General features: G+C 41.7%; 1 protein-coding gene and 1 pseudogene across 2 annotated transcripts in view; both read left to right on the forward strand.

Annotated features, from left to right (window-relative positions):
* The window catches only part of SMURF2 (SMAD specific E3 ubiquitin protein ligase 2), a 122,662-nt gene that overhangs the window by 19,705 nt on the left and 83,959 nt on the right, over nucleotides 1-18,998 (forward strand). The window lies entirely within an intron of this gene.
* LOC108295564 lies at nucleotides 3,799-4,656 on the forward strand (annotated as a pseudogene). Its single transcript, XR_001821447.2, has one exon. The product of XR_001821447.2 is annotated as a 40S ribosomal protein S3a-like (transcript).

Consider the following 18,998-nt stretch of genomic DNA (forward strand, 5'->3'; position numbering starts at 1 on the left):
AAAAAAAAAAAAAAAAAAAGACATGCATATACAATTATTCCCCTCCTCGTCGTCTTGCCCACTTTTATATTTTTCTTAATTATTATTATTTTGAGGAATGAGGTCTCATTATGTTGCCTGGGCTGATGTGCAGTAGCTGTTCACAGGTGTGAGCACAGCAGACATACACAAAAAGACTCTAAAACTTAGAGGCCCCCCTCTCCCAAAAAAATACCCTAATTTTATTATCTCATGGTTTCTGTGGGTCAGGGATTTGGGAAGGGGCTCAGTTGGGTCATTTTGGCCCAGAGTCTGTTGTATGTTTATTCAGATGGTGGCTGGAACTGGAATAGCTGGGGGTTGGCTTGATATATCTCTCGCTTCAGGCTTCAGGTCGTGTCAGAGCCTCCATGTGGTCTCTTTACATGGGCTGGTTTATGGCAGCTTCAGGGCAGTTACACTGATAACAAGGCTGGCTCAGGGCACCAGCAGGAATTGTCCAGGGAACAAAGTGAAAGTTACATCTCCTTTTCTGTCTTAGCCTAGGAAGTCCTTGCTACATTTTACTGGTCACAAAACAGGTTAGTTACAGGCTATTCTAGATTCAACAAGAGGGAATATAAACTTCTATCTCTTGATGGAAGAATTTTCAAAGAATTTGCAGCCATTTAAAAAATTGTTTTCCAGCTGAGGAACAAAAAAAGAAAAAACAGTTGTCACAGGTGGTGGCAGTGCAGCAGGTACTGCTACTTTTTGCTTTTTTTGGATTGGACTATTTATTCTTTGGTATATTAATCTAATAGTTACAATTTTTCAGCTTTTGTAATTTGTTTTGTGTTCTACCTTTAAATTTCCAGGAATTTTATTACGGAGCACTTAACAAATGGCATACAAATTTTCAACAGCCTCTAGAAGAGTTATGATAGCTTATTAAAGTATAAAATCCATAAATATGTTGATAAAGGATTAAAAAGGTCATAGAGAAGCAGATTGGTAAAAAGAACGCAGACACTATCTGAATAATTCATATAAATATGTGAATTTAATTCTTGAATTCTCTGGAATGATTTTTGTATTGAAAAAATATTATAATTCAAGTTTAAGAATAAAAGAATGTTAGTGTTCCCCTATTTTTCAGACGGAGTCTCACTCTGTCGCCAGGCTAGAGTGCTGTGGCGCTATCTCAGCTCACTGCAACCTCCGACTCCCTTGTTCAAGTGATTCTTCTGTGTCAGTCTCCTGAGTAGCTGGGATTACAGGCATACGCCACCACACCAAGCTAATTTTTGTGTTTTTAGTAGAGATGGGGTTTCACCATGTTGGCCAGGATGGTCTCTATCTCCTGACCTCCTGATCTGCCCGTTTCGGCCTCTCAAAGTGGTGGGATTACGGGTGTGAGCCCCCACCCCAGCCTCATTGTTTTTTTTAACCATCTACAATTCATTCTCCACAGAGTAGCTTCATGAATTAAAAAATAAAAAGTATTTTGGCTAAGATCAAGTGTAGTAAAATAAAGTAAAAAAATTTAAAAAAAAGAAAAAAGGGAATTGGCTGATTTTACTTCCTTGCTTCCTCTAGTGTCTTTCCATTATACTTAGAATGAAATAAACACTATCCAAGACCTTGTATAATCTGGCACGATTGACTGGGCTTTCCTTTGCTCATTATGTGTTAGTCACATGGATTTTCTTTTAACTTCTTGAAAAGGCCCATCTCTTTTCCGCCTTAGGGCCTTTATATGTATTCTTTATTTTGAAGGAATTTTCTTTCTCTTGTTGCTTCTTATTTTTCTGTGTCAGTTGTAATATCTCAAAGAGTTCCTAACTAGTTTGTCTAAAGTAGTCTTTCCTCTCATTATGCTACGTCTATAATATCCTGTTAACTTCAGAGGACTGAACACAATTTCTTTATTCACTTATTTATCTGTTTATTATCTTTTGAAAAATAAACTTTTGATTTTAGAATAGTTTTAGAGGTACAGAAAAATCTGTAAATCTAACGAGCTCTAAATCTGAAGATAGTGTAGAGTCCTGTATTTCCACAACCAGTTTTCCCTATTAACGAATGTCTTACATTAGTATGGTACATTTGTTATAATTAAGGAACCAATATTGGTACACTCTTGTTAACTAAAATCCATATTTATTCAGATTTCAGATTAGTTTTTACCTAATGCTGCTCATTGTTTTTTAATCCCTACTAGATGAGGAGCGCCTTCAGGGCAGGGATTGTGTGCCTGTTTCATTTACCTAATGTAATGCTAAATACTAAGGAGGCACTTGGGAGGTATTTCTTTCTTTTTTTTTTTTTTGAGACGGAGTTTCACTCATGTTACCCAGGCTGGAGTGCAATGGCGCGATCTCGGCTCACCGCAACCTCCGTCTCCTGGGTTCAGGCAATTCTCCTGCCTCAGCCTCCTGAGTAGCTGGGATTACAGGCACGCACCACCATGCCCAGCTAATTTTTTGTATTTTTAATAGAGACGGGGTTTCACCATGTTGATGAGGATGGTCTCTATCTCTTGACCTCGTGATCCACCCGCCTCAGCCTTCCAAAGTGCTGGGATTACAGGCCTGAGCCACCGCGCCCGGCCTGGGAGGTATTTCTTAAATGACTACTGGAAAGAGGTCTTAGAGTTTACAGTCTAACTTAAACTTTCCCGTTTTAGATGAGAAAATTGCTTGAGGAGGTATATGCGTCTTCTCCAAGTCCCATGGGTAGTTCATGGTATAGTTGGTATTAGACACCATATCTTGTGATAATCCAGTTTGCTATTATCTCTTTGAAACTAATGAAGCTTGATTTTCTTTTCATTTTTTTGAAATGAGTCTCTGTCGCTCAGACTGGAGTGCAGTCTCGTGATCTTGGCCTAATGCAGCCGTTGCCTCCTGGGTTCAAGTGATTCTCCTGCCTCAGCCTCTCAAGTAGCTGGGATTACAGATGTGCACCAATAGACCTGGCTAATTTTTGTATTTTTCGTAGAGACAGGGTTTTGCCACGTTGGCCAGGCTGGTCTTGAACTCCTGGCCTCAAGTGATTCACCTGCCTCAGCCTCCCAAAGTGCTGGGATTACAGGTGTGACCCACCATGCCCAGCCTGAAGCTTAATTTTTAAGACCTAATCTGAGGATCTGGGAGGGACCCTAGCAATGTGTTCACCTGGTTATTTAAAAAAAAGTTTTATTGGCATATAATAAATGAATGAGAAAAGTGCAAAGATTATAAGTGTGTAGTTTAAGATTTTTCACAAACTGAAAGCACCTATATAACCAGCACCCAGATCAAGAAACAGAACTTTGCCAGTATGTGGTCACATATTTTTGAAGAATTTGCAAATGTAAGTTAATCTAAACCACAGTCAGCTAAGAAAGCTGTCTTTTTACCCCACTTCCCCTTTGTTACACTTTTCCTTATGTTGGGTGGCATTGGAATGGCTGTGGGCACTTTTGGGGTCTGGCTATGGGGAAATTGACTTGAAGATATATTTAGTTGGATTTTAGCAGGATACGTTTATGTGGTTCACAGTCTCTCTGTCTACAGTCAGGGTATTACTAGCCATCTCAGTATGGAGATAGTTTCTAGGAATATTCTCTCTGTTGTGCTAACTCATGTGGCATGGTGACAGAAACCTGCAAAGCTAGAGGTGATCTAGCAATATGAATGTGTCCTATGGCATCTGGCACCCAAAGTGTGTGGTTAATAGAGGAAAAACAAGATTTGATGCCAAAAACCAGTCTGGGGAAAATTCTTTAAAATTTTATGGCTTCATATGAAAGAAACTTTTTAATAATTTTCCTAGGTTTGACCATAGTCCTAAAAGTTTATATAACATTACTGGTGAGCACCATGGCGGTTGGCAAGAATAAGCGCCTTACGAAAGGCGGCAAAAAGGGAGCCAAGAAGAAAGTGGTTGATCCATTTTCTAAGAAAGATTGGTATGATGTGAAAGCACCCGCTATGTTCAATATAAGAAATATTGGAAAGACGCTAGTCACCAGGACCCAAGGAACCAAAATTGCATCTGATGGCCTCAAGGGTCGAGTGTTTGAAGTTAGTCTTGCTGATTTGCAGAATGATGCAGTTGCATTTAGGAAATTCAAGCTAATTACTGAAGATGTTCAGGGCAAAAACTGCCTAACTTCTATGGCGTGGATCTTACCCGTGACAAAATGTGCTCCATGGTCAAAAAATGGCAGACAATGATTGAAGCTCACGTTGATGTCAAGACTACCGATGGTTACTTGCTTCGTCTGTTCTGTGTTGGTTTTACTAAAAAACGGAACAATCAGATACGGAAGACCTCTTATGCTCAGCACCAACAGGTCCGCCAAATCCGGAAGAAGGTGATGGAAATCATGACCCGAGAGGTGCAGACAAATGACTTGAAAGAAGTGGTCAATAAATTGATTCCAGACAGCATTGGAAAAGACATAGAAAATGCTTGCCAATCTATTTATCCTCTCCATGATGTCTTCGTTAGAAAAGTAAAAATGCTGAAGAAGCCCAAGTTTGAATTGGGAAAACTCATGGAGCTTCATGGTGAAGGCAGTAGTTCTGGAAAAGCCACTGGGGATGAGACAGGTGCTAAAGTTGAACGAGCTGATGGATACGAACCACCAGTCCAAGAATCTGTTTAAAGTTCAGACTTATAATAGTGGCAAATAAAAAGTCTTATTTTTGGGGGGGGGGGGGGAACATTACTGGTAATGGCCCTGTGCTAAAAGAAAACTTTTCTAAGTCATCAATAATAACAACAGGCTGGGCGTGGTAGCTTATACTTGTAATCCCTGCACTTTGGGAGACCGAGGCAGGCAGGTAGGTTACTTGATGTCAGGAGTTTGAGACCAGCCTGCCCAACATGATGAAACCATGTCTTTAATAAAATTACAAAAACCACGCCAATTTTTGTGGGCGTGGTGGCTCACACCTGTAATCTCAGCACTTTGGGAGGCCGAGGTGGGCTGATCACCTGAAGTCAGGAGTTAAAGACCAGCCTGACCAGCATGAAACACTGTCTCTACTATAAACACAAAAACTAGCTTGGCATGGTGGCGGACACCTGTAACCCCAGCTACTTGAAGGCTGAGGTACAAGAATTAGTTAAATCCGGGAGGCAGAGGTCGTAATGTGCCAAGATTGCACCACTGCACTCCAGCCTGAGTGACAGAGCGAGACTATCTCAGACAGCAACAATAAGAACAAAAATATGTTCAGCTATGCTTGAAGGACTGAATTATTTTTCTTTTATCACTATAGAAGTAACATTATAAAACTCATGGGAGCCGGATGCAGTGGCTTATGACTGTAATCCCAGAGCTTTGGGAGGCAGAGGCGGCCGGATCACTTGAGGTCAGGAGTTAAAGACCAGCCTGGCCAATATGGTGAAACCCTGTCTCTACTGAAAATAAAAAAAATTAGCTGGATTTGGTGGCGTCTGCCTGTAATCCTAGCTACTCGGGAGGCTGAGACAGGAGAATGGTTTGAACGTGGGAGGTGGACTTTGTAGTGAGTCAGGATCGAGACCTGCACTCCAGCCAAGGTGACAGAGCGAAACTCTGTCTCAGAAAAGAAAAAAAAAACTCAAGGGAAAGTGTGGTGCTGGTATAAGAATTGAGATATAGATCAATGGAATGGAATTGAAAGTCCAAAAATAAACTCATACATTTGTGGTCAGTTTTTTTTTTTTTTTTTTGACAAGGGTCCAAAAACCATTAAATGGGGAAAGATTAGTCTTTTTAAAAAATGGCTTTGGGGGCCGGGCGCGGTGGCTCAAGCCTGTAATCCCAGCACTTTGGGAGGCCGAGGCGGGTGGATCATGAGGTCAAGAGATCGAGACCATCCTGGTCAACATGGTGAAACCCCGTCTCTACTAAAAATACAAAAAATTAGCTGGGCATGGTGGTGCGTGCCTGTAATCCCAGCTACTCAGGAGGCTGAGGCAGGAGAATTGCCTGAACCCAGGAGGCGGAGGTTGCGGTGAGCCGAGATCGCGCCATTGCACTCCAGCCTGGGTAACATGAGTGAAACTCCGTCTCAAAAAAAAAAAAAAAAAAAAAAAAAAAATGGCTTTGGGGCCAGGTGGTGGCTCACGCCTGTAATCCCAGTAATTTCAGAGGCTGAGATGAGCAGATCATTTGAGGTCAGGAGTTCGAGACCAGCATGGCCAATAGGTGAAACCCCGTTTCTACTAAAAATACAAAAATTAGCCAGGTGTGGTGTTTCATGCTTGTGGTCCCAGCTACTGGGGAGGCGGAGGCAGTAGAATCACTTGAACCTGGTAGGCAGTGGTTACAGTGAGCCAAGATTGTGCCATTACACTCTAGCCTGGGCAAAAGAGCGAGACTCCATCTCAAGAAAAAGTAAACAAATAAATAATGGTGTTGGACCAACTGGATTTCCACATGCAAAAGAATGAAGTTGAGTCTCTACCTCATATGTGAAAATTAACTCAAAATGGATTAAAGAGTAAATGTAACAATGAAAGCCGTAAGTCTCTTGGATGGTTTGGTGTGGTGGCCTGTAATCTCAGCACTTTAGAAGGTCAAGAGGGTGGATTGTTTGAGGCCAGGAGTTCTAGACCAGTCTGGCCAACATGATGAAACCCCATCTCTACTAAAAATATAAAAATTAGCCAGTGGCGGTGGAGGGTGCCTGTGATCTCACCTACTTGGGAGGCTGAGGCAGGAGAATTGCTTGAACCTGGGAGGCAGAGATTGCAGTGAACTGAGATCTTGCCGCTGCACTCCAGCCTCGGCAACAGAGCAAGACTCGGTCTCAGAAAAAACCTTCTTAGATGGAAACACAAGACCTTGGATTCTGTCAATTAAAAAAAAAAAATCTTACTTATTTTTGTAAAGATGAGGTCTCACTATAGTGCCCAGACTGGTCTCAAACTCCGGGGCTCAAGAGATCCTCCTGTCTCAGCCTGCCAAAGTGGCAGGATTACAGTTATTAGCCACTGCATCCAGCCTAGACTCTGTCAGAATTAAAAACCTCTGTGTCCAAAAGGACACTAACAAGAAAGTTAAAAGATAATTCATAGAATGGGAGAAGATATTTGAAAATCATACCTCATAAGGGTCTACTATACAGAATAGTACACAGAATATATAAAGAACTCTTGTTTTTTTTTTGAGTCGGGGGGGAAAGTCTTGCCCTGTTACCCAGGCAGGAGTGCAGTGGCACGATCTCAGCTCACTGCAATCTTCGCCTCCTGGGTTCAGGTGATTCTCCTGCCTCAGCCTCCTGAGTAGCTGGGACTACAGGTGCACGCCACCATGCCCGGCTAAATTTTTTTGAGACAGAGTCTCACCCTGTTGTCCAGGCTGGAATGCAGTGGCACACAGTCTTGGCTCACTGCAACTTCTACCTCCTGAGTTCAAGCGATTCTTCTGTCTTGGTCTCCTCAGTAGCTGGGATTACAGGCGTGTGCCACAACGCCTAGCTAATGTTTATATTTTTGGTAGAGATAGGGTTTCACCATATTGGCCTGGTTGGTCTTGAACTCCTGACTGCAAGTGATCCACCCTCCTCGGCCTCTCAGTGCTAGAATTACAGGCGTGAGCCACAGCACCTGGCCTGATTTTTTTTTATTTTTAGTAGAGATGGGGCTTCGCCATGTTGGCCAGGCTGGTCTTGAACTGACCTCAGGTGATCCACCCGTCTTGGCCTCCCAAAGTGCTGGGATTACAGGCGTGAGCCACCGCACTTGGCCATGGAACTCTTAAAACTCCAAAGGACAAACAGTCCAGTTTTAAAATGGGCAGCTAGCCAGGTGTGTTGGCATATGCCTATAGTCTCAGCTACTTAAGAGGCTGAGGTGGGAGGATCCCTTGAGGACAGCCTGGGGAGCATAATGAGACCACATCTCAAAAAAAAAAAAAAAAAAAAGGCAATGGGTTTGAATAGGCAGTTCTCCAAAGAAGATATATCAGTGGCCAAAAAGCACGTGAAAAGATGCCCAATATCATGAATCATTAGGGAGATGAAAATGAAAACCACAATGGGATACCACTTCACGCCCACTAGAAGGGTTATAATAATGGGAAAATAACAAATGTTAGCAAGGATGTGGAGAAATTGGAACCCTCATACATTGTTGATGGGAATGTAAATAGTTCAACCATTGTGCTAAACAGTTTGGCAGTTTTTTGAAAAGTTAAACATAGTTACTGTATGACTCAGCAATTCCATTCCTAGGTATATACATAAGAGAACTGAAAACATGTTTACACAAAATCTTGTACATAGTAGCATTATTCGTAATAGCCAAAATAGTTGGGTGGAAACAACTCAGATGTCTGTCAACTGAATGGATAAAAAAATACGGCATTTCTATACAGTGGAATATTATTCAGCCATAAAAGAGAATAAAGTGCTGATGATGTGTGCTATAAGTATGGATAAACTCAAAAAATGAGGTTAAGTGAAAGAAGCCAGACAAAATGCCATATTGTATAATACCACTTGGCAAATCCATAGAGAGGCAGAAAGGAGATTCTCGGGTTGCTAGTCATGCATAGAGGTTTTTTGGGGTGATGGAAATGTTCTGGAATTAGATATTGGTGATGGTTGTACAGCACTGTGACTGTGCTAAAAATTACTGAGCTATACAGTTTAACATGGTGATTTTCATGTCATGTGACATTTATTTATTTATTTAGAGACCTAGTCTCACTGTGTCGCCCAGGCCAGAGTGCAGTTGTGTGACTCAGCTTACTGTAACCTCCATCTCCCTGGTTCAAGCAATTCTTATGCCTCAGCCTCCTGAGTAGCTGGGATTACAGGTGTGCACCACTATGCCTGGCTAATTTTTGTATTTTTAATAGAGATAGGGTTTCACTATGTTGGCCAGGGTGGTCTTGAACTTCCCTCTGCCTCCCAAAGTGCTGAGGTGTGAGCCACCGTGATTGGCCTCATGTGACTTTTATCTGGAAACAAACTGAAAAAAACTGTCATAACAAATATTATTATTTTTCTAGGCTATGTTTGTGGCTTTTGCCAGTTTGTTAAGGTTTATGATTTATTTTCTCATTCTAAATTGAATATTGGACGTCATACCCAGTTCTGTGCTCATAAAGTGGAGTCCCCAAACTCTGTAAACTTCAGGCTTCATGAAATAAATGCACCCAGGATGTATATTAGCATCAGATACAAACTATTCAAGGACTATGTCTTCTTTTTAAGCATGAAAATTCAAGCTTGAATTGAACAGACATGTTTATTTCTGCTCTGTCCCCAAGCCCCAGGCACAGCAAGTAAGGGAATAAAAACAGCATAAATCTGCAAGAGCAGAAAGAACAGGAGACAGCAAATAAGTGGTGTCAAAAAATGTCAGGGAAATGGAAGGTGGTTGGAGTAGATTAACTAGCTGAGAAAATGGAATATAAAATATCTGCATAGGCGAATACCAATTCCTTGCATGATTCTAGCCATATATCTAGAAAGATTCAGGCATTGAAGTTTCCAGGTCTCTCCGAGAGTACAGGCAATATGTGAAGCTGAAAGCAGCAAGTGGTTTAAAGCCTGTGAAAAGTTCTATACATGCCTATTCCTAGGCAGGCAGATGAGTGTTCTTCCCCCAACTTCACAAAAGTCAAAATTTATCTTATGGAGAAAGCCAAGCTGTCTGCAGACCCAGGAATACCTGGTGCTGTGGAAAGTGGTATAGGAATGCCCATCTGAAACTGAGGGGATTGGCTACATCTTTAAATGGTGAAACTCCCACCCCTTTTGTACTGTCTAGCTCCAAGAACACTAGCAGCCAGTTATTCTTTTTTTTTTGTTTTTGTTTTTTGTTTGAGACAGACTCACCCAGGCTGGAGTACAGTGGCGGGATCTCAGCTCACTGCAACCTTCACCTTCAAGCGATTTTCATGCCTCAGCCTCTGAAGTAGCTGGGATTACAGGCGCCCACCACCATATCCAGCTAATTTTTGAATTTTTAGTAGAGACGGGTTTCGCCATGTTGGTCAGGCTGGTCTCAAGCTCCTGACCTGAGGTGATCTGCCCACCTAGGCTTCCCAAAGTGCTGGGATTATAAGCGTGAGTCACTGTGCCTGGCCTATTTAAATTTTATGTTTTTTTTTTTTTTTACAGTAGTTTTGTATGGAGGGTATAAAACTCTTCACAACATTTTTTTTGGGGTGCAGGGGGCTAACCTCTTGGTAGTTGCCTTTGTTTGTAAGTTACCTCTAAATAAAGTTCAGAATTGAAAGTTGTGTGGTGTTATCAGCGTATTATTGAAAGCTCAGAATTGTAGGGACCAGAATTTTACAGATTCTCTAATGTCTTTAATCAATTAGATAATTCATGTTACGTGAACAACAAACCAATGATGCTAGTTGAATCCTGGAATTTAAACTTGCAACAAAGTGAATATAACACAGTTAATGGTTATTCTTAATATATTATAAATAGTAAAGGGATTTATGTAAATATTTATTGCTTTTACCCAGCTAATAAACGTTTTCACCTGGGATAGAATGATACTGGGGTGGATACGGAGAGTTCATCGTAAAGGGAGTGTTCTTTCTCTGTTTTTGTTTTTATACTCTGCTTTCTCTTTGAAGGTGTTCTTTCCTGTATTTGATTTTGAGAGACCCTGATTGACTCCCAATACCTGGATATAGAGATTTAAAAAATTTTTTAAACAAAACAAAACAGGGCCTTGCTATGTCACCCAGGCTGGAGTGCAGTGGTATGATCATAGCTCACTGCAGCCTCGGCCCCCTGGGCTCAGGCCATCCTCCTGCTTCAGCCTCCCGACTAGCTGGGACTACAGGTCCGTGCCACCATGCCTGGTTAATTTTTGTAGAGATAGGTTCTCGCCACGTTGCCCAGACTGGTCTTGAACTTCTGGGCTCACGCTATCTGCCTGCCTTGGCCTCCCAAAGGCAGGGATTACAGATTTGGCTGTAATCCCAAAGGCTGGGATTACAGATTTGAGCCACCACACCAGCCTGTACCTTCTGTTATAACAGTGGATCCTATGTATCCCTATTTGCAAAGTTTTAAGAAACTCTTTACCTAAGTCATCTCACTTAATCTTCAAAATAATAAGGTGAAGTAGGTGAGTGCAAATATTATCATCATATTGTCATCAGAAAACATTGATCTCAGAGAAGTTAAGTCATTTGTCCAAGGGCTCACAATCCTCTTAAGTGTGGGAAGTTGGAATTTGAAACCAGATGTGTTTTATTCCTGTGTCTAAGCTCTGTGTTACACTGTCTTCCTAAATTGTTTAGGTGTCTTGACAGAAGACTGGAGGCCTTTGAACAGTTTCTTTTTTTCCCCAAGTGGTTACTTTTTGTCTTATTTTTCCCTTCAGCTGGAAAAAGGATATAGGAAGCATTTGTAAATTCCTTTAAGACCAGGTTTTAGGTCAAATAGGCTGAGTATGTGTTTTGAATTAAGTGTTTTTTGTTTTTTGTTTTTTTCCTGCCCATGTCCCTTTCCCACAGCTGCCCTGACTATGTCAATTGGAGATGCACTTGGTTTAATCGGCACACATTTCCTGGGAGGGTTGATGTTAGGAGTATGGAGGGACCTGGTCAGTTATTAACCATGTGGTGTGGATTACATGACACTTTGGCCAGTCTAGCTTTGGACATCTGAACTAATGGACAAATTTGTGATTGATGTGCCAAGCCAAAACTTCTGGAGATTAAAATTTAGCTTTGCTTCCCCCCATCTGCCCCTTTTTAAAAACAGAGGTGGTGGCTCATGCCTGTAATCCTTGCCCTTTGGGAGGCCAAGGTGCGTGGATTATTTGAGGTCAGGAGTTCGAGACCAGCTTGGTCAACATAGTGAAACCCTGTCTCTACTAAAAATATAAAAATTAGCTGGGCATGGTGGCGGGTACCTGTAATCCCAGCTGCTTGGGAGGCTGAGGCAGGAGAATTGCTTGAACCCAGGACGTGGAAGTTGCAGTGAGCCCAGATGATACCATTGCACTCCAGCCTGGGCGAGTGAGACTCTGTCCCCCATCCCCCCAGAGAGGCTTAGAATAATACTGGAGTGATGAGTGATCAATAGATGTTATGATATGATAGCAAAGTGCAGCTTTACTGGGTGACCCCATGTTGCTGATCCTGTTATTTAATAAGCTAATCCGCATAATGTGTATAAGCACCATGTCTGCAAAGTAATAAATATTCAATGACTATTGTTGTGTAAATATTTTTCATATTCAATAAAAAGTATGAAAATGAGGGCAGAAGTGGAATTAGGGTTATGTCAAATTCTGTTTTTTGCTTCATGATGTTTTGTTTTTTGTGAGGGGTTAAGTGCATTTTGTGTTCTGAGAGAGTAGATTTTAGAAGCTGGGTGGGTTTTCAAAGATGGCCAGTCAAGGTGTGTTCCTCATCTGTCAAGGTTAGTTAATTCTCCTCTGTGGACTCTGGAAGTTTGTCCTATTAAGTACTCTTTTTATTTTCTTTCAGAATTTAAGTATCCATATGTGTCTCACATTTTTAAAGGCCTTCCTTAGCCCATTTCCTTTAACTCCTTCATTTCTTCCTTTCAGGAGTAGTCTCCTTTTACAGAGTAGTCTACTCTCATGTGTATCCTTGTTTTCACCTCTCTCTCTCTCTTTCTGTACCCACCCCCAGACCCCGCCCTTTCTTTTGACCCAAATAGCTGGGACTACAGGCATGCGCCACCACTCCCAGCTAATTTTTAAAGTTTTTTTGTAGAGATGGGGTCTTGCTATGTTGCCCAGGCTGGTATTGAACTCCTGGGCTCAAGTGATCCTCCTGCCTAAGCCTCCCAGAGTGCTGGGATTACAGCATGAGCCATTACACATGGCCTTCACCTTTCCTTTATGCACTAACCCAGCCTTTCCCCAGAACTCTTATGAAGCTGCTCTTAAGGAGGATACTAGTGCTCTAACTGATGAAACAGAGACTTTCTGTCTTGACCTTACCGCTACATTCGACTAATAGTTGCTTTTCAAGGACTCTAGAGATATTTGAGTGATGGTTGAAAGTAGGGCCTTCAAGGATATGTTTTAAGTTTTCCCCAGTCATATGAAGGACAGCTCTTAGCTGGAGCCTTCAAAAAGTTTGTATAGCAACTCTTTCTTACTCTTATCAGTTCAGCTAATGAGAGGCAAATTCTGAGAGGCAAAATTCTCATAATTTTCTAAGGACAGCTTTAAAGCCTTTTTCTGCTAAATTTGTTTCAACTCTGGGTGGACTGTGATTTGTCCCCTTGCCTCCAGTAGTTGTCCCCAAATAGAGCATTTAAATAAAAGTTTGTAGGTTTGACAATATTATAGTTCTGCCTTAGTGCTTAAACCTAACCTGTTGCACCAGTTTGGGTATAGTGGCAGGAACTAATTTCTTGTGTTTTGGACAGTTAGCTCTCTGCACACTTGCAGAGTAACAGGCTCTTCTTTTGTGGCATTTAATTTGAGTAGGATCTTATATTTTTAGAAATTCCCAGTTAGCTGATAATCTCTCAAATGAAGTGATTTTCTACTTGATGAGTATGTGAAGACTTGAAGATCAGAAGCATCTCATAAACAAATCTCTTCTAGGATTTTTGCTAACTGCTTAATTTGTATTAACTTTTTTTGTTTTTTGAGACAGAACCTTGCTCTGTTGCCTAGGCTGGAGTTCAGTGGTGTGATCTTGGCTCACTGCAGCCTCCGCCTCCTGGGTTCAAGAGATCCTCCTGCCTCAGCTAGTAGCTGGGATTACAGGCACCTGCCACCGCGCCTGGCTAATTTTTGTATTTTTAGTAGCAATGAGGTTTCACCATGTTGTCCAGGCTAGTCTTGAACTCCTGACCTCAGGTGATCCGCCCGCCTTGGCCTCCCAAAGTGCCGGGATTACAGATGTGAGCCACCATGCCTGGCCTGCATTAACTTTATATGTCACCACACAGAGGCAAAAGCAGTTGATTTTTCTTTCCAGTCACCTCAAGTGACTAGTCTGTTATTCATTGTCCTGTTCACTGAGGTCAGGTTTATGGCTAATCTTAATATTATGAGAGCATTTCTGGGTTCAAACCGTATACAGTTGAAAAATGGGTAGTTTCATGTTTCTTGGCTTGACACTTGTTTAAAATATTAAATAGCTCCTTCCAGGTATAGTTTATTTCCCCTTGTGTTCCCAGGTCATGAGACTTGACTAACAGGGTTATTGTCTTGTAACTTTTCTCTGCATCTCCCCCTGGGTCTAAAGCCTTTACTTAACTCTATCAGCAACCTAGGTCTCATGGTAAGTATTTTTCTTGCAGTCACATAACCAGATTCATTTTTTTGTAGGCTTCAGGTCAAAACCCTTCTCTCAAGCCTTATTTGGTGGGTGTTCTAAGTTCTTCCTGTAAGTGGTTTCTGTGTAGGCTTTCTTTGGTTGTTGAGTTAGTTTACCTGTTTATTAACATGCTTATTTCTCCTGGCCTCTCTTTTTCAGTTTTGGTTTTTCTGTTTGCAATCTCCTTTTGCTATGTTTTCCTTAAAATTCTGTTAACATGCTTTTCATCATCTTTTTTTTAGCATCAGTTTATCTGTTGTTCTCTCTAGCCTTTCTTTTTCTTTTTTTTGAGACAGAGTCTCCCTTTGTTGCCCAGGCTGGAGTGTAGTTAACGTGATCATGTCTCACTGCAGCTTTGACCTCCGAGGGCTAAGGTGATCCTCCCAGAGGAGGAGACCTCTAGCCTTTCTCCCTACTACAGTGTGACTAAAAAGTCTTCAAGATTTTGTCCTCAGACATCAGTCTGGGTTTCCAAGACTCTTTCCCAGGACAACCAATTGGTTCTTCAGGAAATCTCATCTCTTGAGAAACTTGTGGATGCTTGTCTGGTTGTCCCTTTAATTCCAGTGCAATGATTGTTCAGCCTCCTGGGTAGCTGGGACTCCAGACTCATGCCACTACACCTGGCTAATTTTTCCTATTTTTTGTAGATACGGGGTCTCATTTGTTGCCCAGGCTGGTCTCAAACTCCTGGGCTCAAGTGATCCTTCCACCTTGACCTCCCAAAGTGCTAGGATTACAGGTATGAGGCACTGTGTCCGGCCTCTAGCCTTTCTTTTCACTACAGTGTTGCTAAAAGGTCCTGTCTTTAAGATTTTATCCTAAGACATCAGTCTGAGTTTCCAAGATTCTTTCCCAGGGCATCAGTTGTTTCCTCTGGAAATCCCATCTCTTGAAAAACGTGTGGATTATGCTTGTCTGTTTGTCCCTTTAATTACAGTGCTGTGATTGTTCTGATTTGCTTTAAAGGTTCTTATATACTCTTACAGTGTATAATCATGTTTTGAGGAGGCATGAAGTTGCCAAAGCAGGTGAAGGGAACTATTTTTCCCTCTAGATTTTACCCATAAGTAAATGGCAAAATGTAGCAGAAAGAGTTGGTTGTTTTATTCAGGTGTATATATATACATTATGTGTGTGTGTGTGTGTGTGTGTAAATTGTACATTTTATTTTTTGAAAAGTGCATTCTTTTATTAATGGAATAAATTACTCTGTCTTTTGGTTAGCTCTGAACACAATTAAAGATGGTTTTAAGGTTCTTTTCTGTGATTACACCTGTGATACACCAGTTGATAAGATTCACATCTGTGCAGGGCTTTAAATGTTTCTAGGTGCTTTAGGTTTGTCTACTCACCCTATCAGATGCAGGGGTCAAATGGTGGCTGAAGGCCTGGCAGGTAAGCAGCTGGTCCCTGGACCAGGCCCAACCTGCTCTGCCCTACCCTGTGCTCCTTGAGGCTGTGAACCCAGCACCAGGCCTCTGCCATGTTCTGCCATCCATCGCCTCCACTCTTCTAGATCCATGCACCAGCACCACACTTTCCCAAGGTTAGAGCTAGTTAGTGGGCACCCAGTGGTGAAGCAGGAAGGGAACAAGGACCTCAAAGCTGATCACAGTGAAGTAGTAGAGCAGTCAGGCCACAATCTGGAACAGGTGAGGAGGCCAGCTCCACCCGTTCCACTGGGATTGCTGGCCTTGCAGCTCCGGGAAGGTCCTTTGGTCTTCATGGGCACCATTTAACATGTTCTTCTCAGGGGCTGTCTTATTGGGGTCCTTGTTGCAGATGTTCATGTTACATATCATAAATGCTCAGTAAATGTTTGCTGACTTGAAAACATTTGCGCATTGTGGCAGCCATGCCAGAATGGCCCAGCCAGGGTCAGCCCCCATGTCTGGCTCTCTCCTCTCCCCAGGGTGGCTGCGCTTCAGACCCTCATGGCAGAGATGGTTCCCGAGACAAGGTGGCAATGTGCCCTGGAGTGGGAACCTATACCAGACAGAGGTTGGGCCAGCTGGTCTTCCAGCTCCAGCTAAGGTGGGTTGGTGATGTGCCCTGAAAATTGTGTGCCTAAAATATGTGAAATGTATTGCCAATTACATTTAAATAAAATTGTTCTAAAAAAGTAGTAGATGCTCAGCCCCCTCACCGCATGATGACCTGTGTTGCCTTGGGTCTCTGAAGAGAGTCCCCACCAGCAGGAAGGCCCTCACCAGATGCAGCCCCTTGACCTTAGACTTCTTAGCCTCCATAACAGTAGGAAGTAAATTCATTTTCTTTATTAAGAAAAAACATAGAAAGTATGAATTTTGAGGTGGAAAAATTTGTATTTTAATCTTTTTTTACTTGGTAGTTTTGAGGTTCTAAGTCTCAGTTTCCTTGTAAGTAAAACTATATTAACTTCATTTGTAGTGAGACTAACAGCACAGTTTATATAAAAGATGGTACCTACAAGGCAGTGAGCATCACCACTAATGTTCTCCCCCTTCAGAAACAGATCTCTTAGACCATTAAAGTAGTGACAGTCCAGCATATGGAGATCATTCATTCATTCCGTAAAGAAATATTTATTGAGTACTTGATATATGTTAGGCACTGTGGTAGGAGAAAAGATGTAAAGACATTGTCTTTGTTTTTAAGGTAGCTTACAGTATGGTATTTCAGTATACTTTGTAAGTGCTATGGTAGCGATAAACAATATCATGGGAAGACTAGGAAAAGAAAACTTGGTCAAGTCAGTAGAGGTCTGAGTAGGTGCTAAGGATCACTTTCTGAGAAGATACTAAGTGATGATTGTGTTTGGTCCTTAAGGATTAGGAGGATTTAGTTAGGTATGTAAACTGGGGAATAATGAAGGAGGCATTCTGGTGAAGGAGGAGAGTGGATGAAGGGTAGTTGTTGAGGGGTTAGTGAGAGATTAGGCCAGAGAAGGTGGCATTAGGGATAAATCATAAACTACCATGTGTGTTAAGATGTTTTGGCAAGTCATCAAAGGACTTTAAGCAAGTGATACAGTATGCGTTCAATTTTAGAATGCTTGCTATGGAAGGTGCATGGATGATGGGTGAAGATGAACTCTCAAGTTTCCTTGTTGACTGTGTGGATTGGTGATTGCCATTAAACTTGAGGGGAGAGGGAAAGATGCATTAGAATTTAATAGAGGGGAGAACCCTAGAGACAGAGAAAAAGATTATTAGATACCAAAAATTGAGCACAGAATGAAGAAGTTTTACTGCCAAGCAGGGACCCTGATCTAGCAGAGTCCAGGTAGCTTCTGGGGGAGAAGAAAAGGTGTGGGTTTTTATGATCCTGAAATGTCTCTGTGTGGAAAGCAAAGTTTGAGTGTTGTTGATAGGATGGTGATACAATATATAGATTTGTTGGCCAGAAAATCAGCAGTGGTCTGGCCAGTGTGGTCTGTATATGTGTCTTAAGTGAGTGTGCCTATCTTGAAATTGTGGTGTGTAGCTAGCTTCAATGCACAGGCTAACCTGAATACATATGTTTAAACTGTACCAGGAAGTAAATATGGTTAAACTCAGTCTTATTATGCTATGGAAAGATGATTACTTAGCATTTGATTATATCACTGAAGAATACTATAGTAGTCATTAAAAAAAATTAGTCTGTCTTTTCCAGCCTTTGTGCAGAAGCTGTCTACATGAGTAGTCATCAGCTTGACTGGGGCTTCTGGGGCAAATTGTGTGTTTTTCAGTCATCTGCTTCTGGAGGCCTTTTAATTTGACCCAGTTTAAGATTTTTCAAGGGCAGGGAAATGCACTGATCTGGACTGACAGCTTATTTTCACTGTGACATGTAATCTTGTGCATCAACACCTTGAAACTTGATTGTTGTAGCTGTTGACAGGAGACCTGAAGTGGTCCCTTTCAGTGAAGAAAGATAAATTTTAGGCATAAGACTGAGTAAATCAGATTAGTCGCTGAAACTATTTAGCTATATTTACACGTAAGGGAACAGGATAAATTTTTATGGAGTTATCCCAGTGGCATTGAGCATATTATAATTTCATGAGAAGAAAGTCTGTGTGAGCTCTGAGGGGATTATTGTATGGCCATTAGTGCTACTGGTTAAACTTACACTAAGAAAAATGAGTTTTTTAAAACTTCAGGGATAAGATGAACAGTGGAGTTTCTGTGTTAAGAGAAGGATATTACAGAGTTTGTGTAACTCTTCCAAGTGAAATGAATTCCTTGATCATTTGACAGGAAAGCAGGCATTCCCCATTGGCGTTAGGCAGTGGGACTGCGTCAGTGTCTACATGTGCAGTGCTAACAGCATGTCTTGCCCTGGAAATGCCTATGTCATTTTTAAGTTAAGTCATTTCCACAACAATATTAAACCAGAGTTGACAAAAAGAGGATATCTGCAGGATCAGAGCTGGGCATAATTAATTTTGAACAGCCATGTAGTTCCCTATCATCTGAGAAAGAAATAATGTAAAATTTTGACCAAAGTTGAAGAGCGATACACAGAGTGAACAATAAAAGGATTTCATAAGAAGTAAGGTGGCTGACAGAAATATTGAAGGTTGCTTAGAAAGAAATAACAACAATTACATAGCATGTGGGATGCATCGAATGGAGAAGCAAGCACCATGTTGGCAACAGCACAGGCAAACAGGGAGGGTGTGGCTGGGCGCGGTGGCTCACACCTGTAATCCAAGCACTTTGGGAGGATGAGGCGGGCGGATCACGAGGTCAGGAGTTCCAGACCAGCCTGACCAACATGGTGGAACCCC

The sequence above is a fragment of the Cebus imitator genome, unplaced genomic scaffold (genome assembly GCF_001604975.1).
Source record: "Cebus imitator isolate Cc_AM_T3 unplaced genomic scaffold, Cebus_imitator-1.0 Scaffold650, whole genome shotgun sequence".
Taxonomy (NCBI): domain Eukaryota; kingdom Metazoa; phylum Chordata; class Mammalia; order Primates; family Cebidae; genus Cebus; species Cebus imitator.